Source organism: Toxorhynchites rutilus, chromosome 3 (assembly GCF_029784135.1).
Source record: "Toxorhynchites rutilus septentrionalis strain SRP chromosome 3, ASM2978413v1, whole genome shotgun sequence".
Lineage (NCBI taxonomy): Eukaryota > Metazoa > Arthropoda > Insecta > Diptera > Culicidae > Toxorhynchites > Toxorhynchites rutilus.
The window spans coordinates 88,945,022-88,958,505 of NC_073746.1; the positions used below are offsets into that span (position 1 = coordinate 88,945,022).

The 13,484-nt window shown below is 36.1% G+C and overlaps 1 protein-coding gene across 2 annotated transcripts in view; it reads right to left on the minus strand.

The window, feature by feature from the left end:
- Positions 1-11,756, minus strand: part of LOC129774818 (protein O-mannosyl-transferase TMTC2) — a 786,337-nt gene extending 774,581 nt beyond the window's left edge. For both annotated transcript variants that reach the window (XR_008742781.1, XM_055778813.1), the window contains exon 1: positions 11,289-11,756. The gene's annotated coding sequence lies outside the window, so the exon portion shown is untranslated. The remainder of the gene's footprint in view (positions 1-11,288) is intronic.
- Between the last annotated feature and the right edge of the window lie 1,728 nt (positions 11,757-13,484).

Below are 13,484 nucleotides of genomic sequence, written 5' to 3' on the forward strand. Positions count from 1 at the left end.
ATAACATTTACTCTCTATCAGATTAACAAACCCGAGAGCAATTTTGAATTGTTGTAATTTAAATGAAAATTATCACTCAATGTCGTTTAAATACATAGAAGACATAGTCCTGATCCTATCTTAACTTTTTTCTATAAATTCCTTGCATTCCTCGAATTTCCATAAAAAAACAACATCAGACACATGTTTCGTTCAGGATTTCGCCTCACTTGGAGAGAATGTGTTACTTTTTTACATAGAACAAATATTTGATATGCAGAACTAATTTTAAATCAAAATATTTGCTATAAAAGCGTATATACATTACCATTTTTGCTTCACAAAAAATGAACACGGAGCCTAATGTTGTCTTTGTCGAATCGCGTGGCAAGGTAGCTGCATTTGCACAACTCGATTGAAGTTGATTCGAAAGGGTTCTTCTTCTTGAATGGCGTTAACGTTCCCTGTGGAACTTTTGCCGTCTCAACGTACTCATTAACTAGCGTCGTTCATTAATACTTGGTTGAGATTTCTATGCCGAATAACACGCCTTGAATGTACTCTAAAGTGGCAAGCTCTAGAATACGCGTGACCACAGTGCAAGCCGGAAGAATTTTCTTTGACGAAAAATCCCCCAACCAGAACGGGAATCGAACCCGAACACCCGGCATGATAGTGTGGGACGCTAACCACTCGGCCACGGGTGCACAATTCGAAAGGGTTACAGAATGCGAAATTGCAATTCTTTGGGATAATTCTGACTCGATTGGGTTTTAGAATACGTGGTGAGTAGGGAATCAGTTGACAGATCTGGAATTTCTGTGTGAACTATACTATTGATTTCCTCATGACTTATTTTGTGGACTAGCCAAACTAAAAATGTCTGCATGAGGCAATCCTCGCTTCTTCCATTCAACCGAGTACATCCAGCAACATGCGGGACCGAATACGGGTAATGTCATGACAATGTAAAACGCAATACATAATAGCAAAGAAGTACAGGTCGTACTCGATTATCCGGCGTATTGATTTTTTTTCACTCCGGATAATTGAATCCTCCAGATAATCGAGTCAAAAAAAATTTTTTTCTTTATTTGTTTTTTTTTGCATGTATTTTTCGTTTTTTGAAAATAAAAGAGGAATTTGATTTTTGGTTCATCCCCTTAATGTCAGAAAACACTTTTCTCACACGAAAAAAAAAATATTATCCAGATTCTCTCAGGAGACGATCATATTTGATGAAAAAAATTCTCCTACGCATATGTTCGAATTTCAACAATTACAGAGTTACAGAACTTTTTTTTTTCGGACTCTATTGCTTCAACCTGGCTTTACATTAAAAAACGCTACGGAAGACGATTCTGATACTTTCATTTGAAAGATGAGGAAATTTAGTACAGAATATAGTAGTGGAACAACTAAATTAGTGAGTTTTAATTACATTTTGGAAGTGAAACACTTAAAGTTAATAATTTTCAATGTGTTATTATTAATTTTCTCCTAAAAATTTATATTAAACTAGATTGTTTCTGTCAAATAAAATGAAGTTCTTTAACCGCTCCACAATTTGTTCTTCAACGCACAACTTCTATCTTTCTTAATTTGCAATATCGATATAAACAATTCCTGGTGAAAATTCAAGCAAAATCTTCAAAAATCACGATTTCTACCCCACTGTACATGTAATAGCCAATTAAACTTCACCTTAACGTTGAAAGGTTAAATTTCTTCATGAAATAAGCCATATTATGAAATATAATACATTTTTTTCCGAACTGAATATAATCGAGTCCAAAATTGTATATAATCGAATCACATATAATCGAGTCTCTACCTGTACTGTATTCTATTAGTCAAATCATCTCATTTGATACCAATATTGGGGATTGCAGAAAATACATAGTCGACTATTTTGTGGCGGCGACCTTTTCGAATTTATGTTGTTCATAGTGTAGTGTATTCTCCAAATCAAGCCATTCAGCGATTTTTTTGCGGCGGCCAAATTGAGTTTTTCAAGATCATGGAATACGCAGTTTTATAATGACAGTATAATTAATTGTATTTCAGATCAATCATTCAACAGGAACGGGGTCAATTTTCTATTAATGTGGGACAACCCAACAAACACTCAAACATACATAGAAATAGGTCAAGCTGAATGAAACCATTCAAAAAGTAATTAGTTCTTTGAGGACTGCGGCCATCTTGAAATTGGATTTTTCATTATCTGCTATGTTCTGCTAGTCAAGAACTTTCTTTTGATACATTTTTGGGCATTTTTCATAAATAACTGTATTCTACTAGTCAAGCCTTTTCATTTGATACCCATATTGATGGGGTTCTGAGAAAATAGGTAATCCGCCATTTAGTAGTGGCCGCCATCTTAGATTTGCATTTTCATAAATAACTGTATTCTACTAGTCAAGCCCTTTCATTAGATACCCATATTGATGGGGTTCTGAGAAAATATTAAATCCGCCATTTTGTAGTGGCCGCCATCTTGGATTTTCATTTTTCATTAATAACTGTGTTCTACTAGTCAAGCCCTTTCATTTGATACCCATATTGATGGAGTTCTGAGTAAATATGCATTCCGCCATTTCGTAGTGGCCGCCATCTTGGATTTGCATGTTTCATAAATAACTGTTTTCTATTAGTCAAGCCCTTTCGTTTGATACTCATATCGATGGGGTTCTGAGAAAATATGTAATCCGCCATTTTGTAGAGGCCGCCATCTTGGATTTCCATTTTTCATAAATAACTGCATTCTACTAGTCAAGCCTTTTCTTTTGATACCCATATTAGCTATTCAATATAGAATTATTATACAAATTATTCAAAATTTCCGAAATTAAAAAATAAAATACTCCGGATAATCGAGTCTAAAATTCCGGATAATCGAGTTCGACCTGTACTAATTCTTGTTCTCAGTGTATATTTTTTTCATGTTTAGACATCAATACTCTATAACTCTTTCTAAGACACTATTTCGGTACGACTCATAGTTTTTGAGATATAAATTATCAAAGATTTCTCCTACTAAAATCGATACGCCCTTTTCAAAAGTTACGCTTGATTAAAAAAAACCCAATTGCTGTGGAAAACTCATATTTCCTTCAATCCAAACGGAATACAAACTTTCATTCGAATCAAAAATACTCATGTTTTGTCATTTGTCGATTTCATTTGGAATTGCTCATTTTAAAAAGAGTTTCGGCATTCATAAGCTTCAAATATAGTTTGTGGCTGAAAGTTTTCAACCGATTATCGGGTAATAGATAGTTTCAATCAGGTGTAATTGCGACGAATCTAGTTTACTTTTCAAAATATTAAAACAATACATTAACACATTTGGAGAAAAACAAGTGTTGCACTAATCGTTGCTGACAAACCGAATAATTTTCATATCGTGATTTTACTGATAATCCTCAAATGTCATTGATGTCATCAATGAACTGGAAGGTTGAATAATCTTTGATGTTTCGGAGATTTGTCACTTTCAGTGTACTAGTACAGTTTGTTTCGAAAGTTTGTTAGTTTTTAACAAAACAAAAACTACAACCATTGAAGGGATTAAGATTTCTCTGATAATAAATTAATAAGAACTTTTTCTACAAATTCCGCAGCATCTATTGCTCAACCAATGGACCAGGGAATAGGGAATAATTCGATATATAAAACTAATCTTTCGAATCTGTGGAACTTTTGCCGTCTCAACGTACTCATTAACTAGCGTCGTTCATTAATACTTGGTTGAGATTTCTATGCCGAATAACACGCCTTGAATGTACTCTAAAGTGGCAAGCTCTAGAATACGCGTGACCACAGTGCAAGCCGGAAGAATTTTCTTTGACGAAAAATCCCCCAACCAGAACGGGAATCGAACCCGAACACCCGGCATGATAGTGTGGGACGCTAACCACTCGGCCACGGGTGCACAATTCGAAAGGGTTACAGAATGCGAAATTGCAATTCTTTGGGATAATTCTGACTCGATTGGGTTTTAGAATACGTGGTGAGTAGGGAATCAGTTGACAGATCTGGAATTTCTGTGTGAACTATACTATTGATTTCCTCATGACTTATTTTGTGGACTAGCCAAACTAAAAATGTCTGCATGAGGCAATCCTCGCTTCTTCCATTCAACCGAGTACATCCAGCAACATGCGGGACCGAATACGGGTAATGTCATGACAATGTAAAACGCAATACATAATAGCAAAGAAGTACAGGTCGTACTCGATTATCCGGCGTATTGATTTTTTTTCACTCCGGATAATTGAATCCTCCAGATAATCGAGTCAAAAAAAATTTTTTTCTTTATTTGTTTTTTTTTGCATGTATTTTTCGTTTTTTGAAAATAAAAGAGGAATTTGATTTTTGGTTCATCCCCTTAATGTCAGAAAACACTTTTCTCACACGAAAAAAAAAATATTATCCAGATTCTCTCAGGAGACGATCATATTTGATGAAAAAAATTCTCCTACGCATATGTTCGAATTTCAACAATTACAGAGTTACAGAACTTTTTTTTTTCGGACTCTATTGCTTCAACCTGGCTTTACATTAAAAAACGCTACGGAAGACGATTCTGATACTTTCATTTGAAAGATGAGGAAATTTAGTACAGAATATAGTAGTGGAACAACTAAATTAGTGAGTTTTAATTACATTTTGGAAGTGAAACACTTAAAGTTAATAATTTTCAATGTGTTATTATTAATTTTCTCCTAAAAATTTATATTAAACTAGATTGTTTCTGTCAAATAAAATGAAGTTCTTTAACCGCTCCACAATTTGTTCTTCAACGCACAACTTCTATCTTTCTTAATTTGCAATATCGATATAAACAATTCCTGGTGAAAATTCAAGCAAAATCTTCAAAAATCACGATTTCTACCCCACTGTACATGTAATAGCCAATTAAACTTCACCTTAACGTTGAAAGGTTAAATTTCTTCATGAAATAAGCCATATTATGAAATATAATACATTTTTTTCCGAACTGAATATAATCGAGTCCAAAATTGTATATAATCGAATCACATATAATCGAGTCTCTACCTGTACTGTATTCTATTAGTCAAATCATCTCATTTGATACCAATATTGGGGATTGCAGAAAATACATAGTCGACTATTTTGTGGCGGCGACCTTTTCGAATTTATGTTGTTCATAGTGTAGTGTATTCTCCAAATCAAGCCATTCAGCGATTTTTTTGCGGCGGCCAAATTGAGTTTTTCAAGATCATGGAATACGCAGTTTTATAATGACAGTATAATTAATTGTATTTCAGATCAATCATTCAACAGGAACGGGGTCAATTTTCTATTAATGTGGGACAACCCAACAAACACTCAAACATACATAGAAATAGGTCAAGCTGAATGAAACCATTCAAAAAGTAATTAGTTCTTTGAGGACTGCGGCCATCTTGAAATTGGATTTTTCATTATCTGCTATGTTCTGCTAGTCAAGAACTTTCTTTTGATACATTTTTGGGCATTTTTCATAAATAACTGTATTCTACTAGTCAAGCCTTTTCATTTGATACCCATATTGATGGGGTTCTGAGAAAATAGGTAATCCGCCATTTAGTAGTGGCCGCCATCTTAGATTTGCATTTTCATAAATAACTGTATTCTACTAGTCAAGCCCTTTCATTAGATACCCATATTGATGGGGTTCTGAGAAAATATTAAATCCGCCATTTTGTAGTGGCCGCCATCTTGGATTTTCATTTTTCATTAATAACTGTGTTCTACTAGTCAAGCCCTTTCATTTGATACCCATATTGATGGAGTTCTGAGTAAATATGCATTCCGCCATTTCGTAGTGGCCGCCATCTTGGATTTGCATGTTTCATAAATAACTGTTTTCTATTAGTCAAGCCCTTTCGTTTGATACTCATATCGATGGGGTTCTGAGAAAATATGTAATCCGCCATTTTGTAGAGGCCGCCATCTTGGATTTCCATTTTTCATAAATAACTGCATTCTACTAGTCAAGCCTTTTCTTTTGATACCCATATTAGCTATTCAATATAGAATTATTATACAAATTATTCAAAATTTCCGAAATTAAAAAATAAAATACTCCGGATAATCGAGTCTAAAATTCCGGATAATCGAGTTCGACCTGTACTAATTCTTGTTCTCAGTGTATATTTTTTTCATGTTTAGACATCAATACTCTATAACTCTTTCTAAGACACTATTTCGGTACGACTCATAGTTTTTGAGATATAAATTATCAAAGATTTCTCCTACTAAAATCGATACGCCCTTTTCAAAAGTTACGCTTGATTAAAAAAAACCCAATTGCTGTGGAAAACTCATATTTCCTTCAATCCAAACGGAATACAAACTTTCATTCGAATCAAAAATACTCATGTTTTGTCATTTGTCGATTTCATTTGGAATTGCTCATTTTAAAAAGAGTTTCGGCATTCATAAGCTTCAAATATAGTTTGTGGCTGAAAGTTTTCAACCGATTATCGGGTAATAGATAGTTTCAATCAGGTGTAATTGCGACGAATCTAGTTTACTTTTCAAAATATTAAAACAATACATTAACACATTTGGAGAAAAACAAGTGTTGCACTAATCGTTGCTGACAAACCGAATAATTTTCATATCGTGATTTTACTGATAATCCTCAAATGTCATTGATGTCATCAATGAACTGGAAGGTTGAATAATCTTTGATGTTTCGGAGATTTGTCACTTTCAGTGTACTAGTACAGTTTGTTTCGAAAGTTTGTTAGTTTTTAACAAAACAAAAACTACAACCATTGAAGGGATTAAGATTTCTCTGATAATAAATTAATAAGAACTTTTTCTACAAATTCCGCAGCATCTATTGCTCAACCAATGGACCAGGGAATAGGGAATAATTCGATATATAAAACTAATCTTTCGAAAAAAATTAGAAACGACAATCATGTTAAATTCAGAAACATTGAACAAGGCACTTAGCAACGCTGAAAGTATTATTCGTATATTCGAGTGTTGGCATCATGTTTCTTCAACCCCGATCACTAAATCTTGAAAGCGAATAGGTGTGATGCAGTTAATAAATACTCTGTCAAACTTGTATGTGATTCCTGCTCCTGAGACTCGAATAGTTGTACTGGAACCCGAAGAAGAAAGAATGTGTCACAGTGTCACTTGTTATCAGTATAGAGAATTGGCAATTAGAAAGGATTGAAAATATTGATTTTGAGGAAGATGTAGAAGGAAGTGAATGCATACAGGTATCAAATGGAAATAACAACTCTGATCAGGGTGTTGATTCAAAACCCGAAAAAAGTTTCCCTGATATTCCCTGATTTTCCAGCATTTAAAAAAAAAAATCCATATGTACACTAGTAATCAAATTGTCTACTCGTTCTGTGCTTGTAGTTATTAAAATATTAATTAACTGAAACAATGATTTTTATGACCGACTGTCGATATTTTTCAATAAATTATTTGAGATTTTCAACTAAGTTAAACGACGACTGAGAGGTGTAGTAAAAGATAAGAAACTTAATTTATCAATGCAGTTCAAAATTGTTTTCAATAAATATGACAAAACCAGTCATTTTCATTTTGATTAGGATCAATCTCACGAAAATGTCATAATTCTACCGAAACGATTTTCCTTGCAATTTTTCAGCTTACTTCTATGCGTTTTCCGAAATTTTCTTAGTTTCACCGCGGGAGATTTCGCTTGTGCCTCTCGTAGGCGTTTAATTAACTTTGATTCATTTAACGCAAAAGCTTCTTCCTCCCGACTTTCGTTCTCTTCTAGATGAAGAGTATGAAATCTTCGAACTCGTTAAATTAACTAGCTCGACATTTTTATTGATGCTACCCATCCAAAGTAAAACATAGCATCATAAACTTGTCGCATAGCACAACCGTTTCCTCACACGTTTTGTTTTCATGAAAACATTGGCTTCCAAAAATTGTTCAATCGTTCATTTTTCAGATAATAGTGACTTCTGTAGCTATCAATATTGTTTCAGTGATGAGTCCGAAATCTGTTAAATTCAGAGGCGATTCAAACGCTTCTCGACTAGTTTTTCAGCCAATTTTTGGTCGGAATCAACGAAGAATGGCTGGAGACGAGCTAAAAAGAGGATACGGCTTTCATCGCAGGATACATCAACGCATCATAAGCTTAAAAACCATATTGATAACACACACATTTAACTAACTATGCGCACAAGAAAAATTCGAGAAAAGTTTTTTGCTAATTATTTATTCCAAAATGAAAACAATCTTTTTTCCAAGCGTTGCAAAATTGAGTGTACACCTTAAATTTCTCCAAACAAATTAACCTTTTAAGAAAGATCTTTGCGAATAAGCGTACTTTTTTCGTCAATGGGCGATGTCAATATCAAACCTTTGCTTGGGCAGTTAGAGGAAAGAGATAGATATTGTTACACGTACAATGATGATAAGTGAGACTTGTCGAAAAAAGACATTGCGGGAAATAGCAGCTGCTGTCGGAAGAACACACTCTACAGTGAAGAAAATCATAAACAAGTGGAAATACGAAGGAACCATGGAAAATCTTTCGGGTAGAGGACGCAAATGGATCCTATCTCCTGGTGATGAACGAGTAATTTTGCGAACATTGCGGAACAACCCTATAACAGGCATTCCTAAATTGACTATCGAATTAATCGGCATCATTGGAAGACCTGCCAGCGCAGACACTGTCAGGAGAGCAACACACAGGAACAAATCTCAAAAGTAAATATGAAAAAAAATATGAAAAAATGACTACAGTTTGCTAAGGCATATGTGAACAGACCTAAGAAGTTCTGGAACAAGGTCTTTTATACGGATGAGCCGAAAACCAATATTTTTGAATCGACTGGAAGACGGTTCAGCATTTGGTTCTCACAGTAAAACACGGCAGCAGCAGTTAGCAGTCAGTCAGTATGGTACATTGGCAGCCTCTGGATCTGGAACCATGGAGATTATCGATTCGGCGTTGAACAAGATGGCTTAATTGCTCTTCCTGAAACATAACCTATAGTCTCCCGCGATTTTTGTTATCTGTTAACATTTCTGAACTGATTTCAATTTTCTTTTAAAGAAAAACTTAAACTGCACACTCAATTTTGCCTCGTCTTAATTGGAGATTTTTTGTTTTGTATTTCAAATATGAAGTAGAAATGTGATCATTTTAATTTTTTTAAATTTATTACATCTAATTACTTACTCTTTAGCCCCGAAAAACTCAAAAATAACAAACAACACGACACGAGTCAAACTAGTCAAATACAATTCATGTTGGTATCATTAACTTTCTAATTACTGCAATAATCAAAATTCTAATTGGCGGATTTTTTTTTTCCAGATTGGTGACGAAATTCCCTGATACAGGGAAACTTCGATACAACGTACCCTCGATATAACGTCACTCGATATAACGTACATTTTACACATTTCCAAAGTGTAAAGGAAAAATTTTTTCAATATTTTTTTTCTGATAGAACAATGAATTATCTGTATTGTGATGCTAAAACAAGTTTTGTACCTTCAATAAATCCCGAAATACAGCTGGTTTTGTGATTCCGGATTCTAAATGAATCATGCTTTAATCAACAGTACGAAGGGAAACATCATGAGAAAGGCTGGCTTCGTCTTCTGATTGAAATTATTCATTAACTGTACTAAAACAGCAACATAATAATGTATTATAGACTACGTACTTTATTATGCTTCGATATAACGTACAATTCGATACAACGTACAATTTTGAAAGTAAAATGTACGTTATATCGAAGTTTACCTGTATTCCCAGATTTTCAAGGGTTTTCCAGATAGTCGACACCCTGTCTGATACATGTGATCGAAAAACATCAGCATAAGACAATTCACACAGAATGACAGTAAATAATTCGAGTTATAAGATTGAATGCGCAGAACAAATCACTCATTTAGCTCGTGTACTGTTTTTAAGAAAAATATGAATAATTGCTATGAGAGAAGCTTTGCAACAATAATCTCGATATGTTATGTTGCACATTTGGTATTACAGCTCATGTGATAAATAATGTAACAAATGATTTTCCTAAATATGTTGCAAGTCACAGGGAAAAAAGTGTTTAAATTATACATATTGGAGATAAAACACAGATTTTTTTTTTGCAAAAAAAAAAAACCATTTCGAATATATCACGTTTCCATTATATCATCGTGGAAAATTTTTTTTGAACGTGATATAATCGAGACTTAACTGTATTACATATCTGGCACAGTGTGACGTGTTTGTTTGTATAGATTTATTTAATCATCGAAATCTCTAGTCTCAGTTTCAGTTTAAATATGTTTTCGAAAATATAACGTGGATGATTTCGCAGGAGAAATAGTCGGAAACAAGATCTTCACATGAGGATACTCGTTTCAAAAAAAGAAAATATCTTCAACAATATTGAAAATTGCAATCTTAGCTATTCACTCGCCACTGAACTGAACAGACGATACAAATTATCACATAATAACAAGATGACACTATAAATGCATATGTAGCTGTTATGAGAGAAAATAAATGAAATTGCTATTATTGTCACAGTATTATGAGCCCATCAAGTTGAAGGTTACGAGTAATATCGTGTCATTCCCTCAAAAATATTTTTCCTCGAAAAATGTGGCTGTCACGCACAAAATATTCATCGCTTACCGTTACCTCGAACCGAGTGTATGCACTACGAGGCAAATCGAAAACACTGTTGAATGATGATACCGCGCACAAATGTCTTCCAAGAATATTCAACGCTTTGTTCTCATTATTAATGCTCCAAACAAGCATTTTCATAGGCTGTACATCGGAAAACGCGCTGCTTCGAAATAATCTCCACCTCTTCCTTTAAATTCGCGTTATCAGCGTAATCAGCTCATCGTTTGTCTAAACAGCCCAGCGGCGGCTGCTGCTGCTGCAGACTCCGGCGAGTCTTTCTTAAATACATTTCGAATTTCTCCCTACCTTAAAGCCGCCGGAATTCCCATTTAATATCCACCAAGCCTCCCCATCGCTCTAGCCTATTTTAAATCCGCAATCCGGCAGTCAAAATAAGGGAAGATGAAAATATTTAACTTCCCATCAGGCCTATCCATAACCAACCCCCGCCACCACCATCACCACCACCACCTTCACAGTCACCAACACCACCCACCGAGCACTGTTTTATTCTCGTGATTAGAATCGCCCACCCTCTTCCATTTCGACCATCGGATCGGATGAATGGGGATGACGACTACGAGCACTTTATTTATTTTCTTTTAATTCACGCTGAACTTACACGCACCGAAAAATAAATCAGCCGGGGAGGATGGAACCAGCTGCTGGTAGAAAGTAATTCCACCGATTCTGCACCAAACCTGGGTCAAAATTATATTTTTTCATTCACAAAAACCACACTGTCTTCCTTCGCGACAAGGTTTATTTTACACTCTGGCTCAGGCAAGCACTCGGGCGAAGCAATATTGTTGCTCGTTTTTTTTTTGACACGACGTGAAAACGGAAGAAAAACTCGGGAAAACTTCACTTCAAACTAATCGCTTCACACGACAGAGAGACATTTGACTGCTTCCACAGGCACTAGACCTAAACCACATTCCGAAGTTTTGTTTTATCCGTATCTTTCTGTTCGGCTTGCTTCCCACGAAAGGGATTAAATCACACCGTTTCTTTCACCTTTTTTCCACCTTAGTTCAAAACAAGTACGAATCCGACCCGTTCGCGAGAAATGTTCACCATCCTTTCGGCTAAAGGACACGGTTGCAACTAACTCGCACGATTCAGCCGAACGAAGATTTTATAAAACCAACACACCAACACCACCTCGCCGGAAGCCACGGAGCCTTCGTGGGAAAAGGTCGTCGCGAGAGAGCGGGAGTGCATTTCCCACATAAACACCGAAGCGCGTTCGAAAGTGAGTTCGAAAAGGAGTCGAACATCGGTGAGAAGGAAATGAATGGGAGAATCGCTGCCAGTGTCGTGGGTGGTGAGCAGGCGCAATGGGAGGTGTCACGCACACGCTTGTAGCATACGCTCGATGGAAGGGATGCATCGCCAGGTGGTGATGGGTACCGCGCGGTGGGTGATAATTGTGCGAAGTTCTTGTCGCCGTCATTGTTTAGCCATCAGCACTAACCTACCCCTCACCCACGCACTCCCCCTCGCACTCTCTCGCTCTCTTTCTCTATCTCAGCACCAATGCACACGACTCACATTTCACCTCGCCGTGAGATGAGAAGCTGCTCAACAACAAAGCATGCTCTCTGTTTTGAGGAAATCCATCGCTGGAAGAGGATGCAAAAATGGAAGACGAGATGCTCTCTGATCTTGCCGGGAGGACCTTTGCTGGCAGTGAACATACAAGGTTGTGGCGGACAGCCTTCGCGAACGTGTGAGACAGAGAGAGAGAGAGAGAGCGCGCAAGGAGGGAAGGTGCCAGTTTGATGTTTTGGTAGTGAACATTTTTGCTCCGAAGGTGAGAAAAGCGACAGCTGAATCCGTTCAAGGCTGTGGTTTTAGCAGTTTGGTACTAGATGATGCTGCTGTTGCGCGCGCCAATGACAGCTCAAACGGTCCATTTGAAATTGGGCCTCGCAGCCGATTAGGAATTTTCCTCGGCACCATTTACTCGCTGTGTTGAGCGGTATTTGTGATGATTTTGGAGGCATTACAAATAATTGCTTCGTAAATGTCCATAAATTATATTTTTATACTTTCAAGGATTGTAACAATGAATTAATTCAACTTTAATTCAATTTATATTTATTGTTCCGCTCTTAACATTTACAGGTTGTTCTCTTATTTGCTAGACAGAAGGTTTGGAGATCCTTGCAGCTGTGAATTAACTGTGTTCTATCATTTGAGACAATAATAACTTGTTTTGTTTTAATAGGGACAGGAGAAGTTAAAAAAAAACCTGATGCGCTTTTTTAAAGATCGATGATAGTAAGAGGAAAAGTTTGATGAAAATATATTATACCTATGATGGCACTATGTTTGTAATGAGTATATTTTCCGACATCGAGCATCCTATCCAATACTCTTCTAGGAGTCTAGATGTTCATTCGTCAATTGGTTCAGTGTTGGCAATTTTGTGGAAGTCTTCTGTTGGGTGGTTAAATTCCAGATCCAACATCACTTTTAATAGTTTGTTTTGTCTAGTTTGAAGTTTTCTCCTATGGGTTAGCGCGCAGCTGTGCCAAGCTGGGAATCCATACGTTAGGGTAGGTCGAAATCCGAATTTGTACAGAAGCATCTTGTTTGTTGTGGTTAGTCTCGAGCGTCGGCAGACTAAAGGGTAAAGCATCTTAGTCAGCTTATCGCATTTTTGCAAAGAGGCAAGAATGTGTTTGTCAAATTTTAATTTTTTATCCAGCATAAAACGAGTACAGTCACTTCTGATTGCGGCAAGTGTATCTGGCTACGTCGAGTGAAGATAATAGCTTGCGTTTTCGCAGGATTTACCTTTATTCTTCTGCGTTTT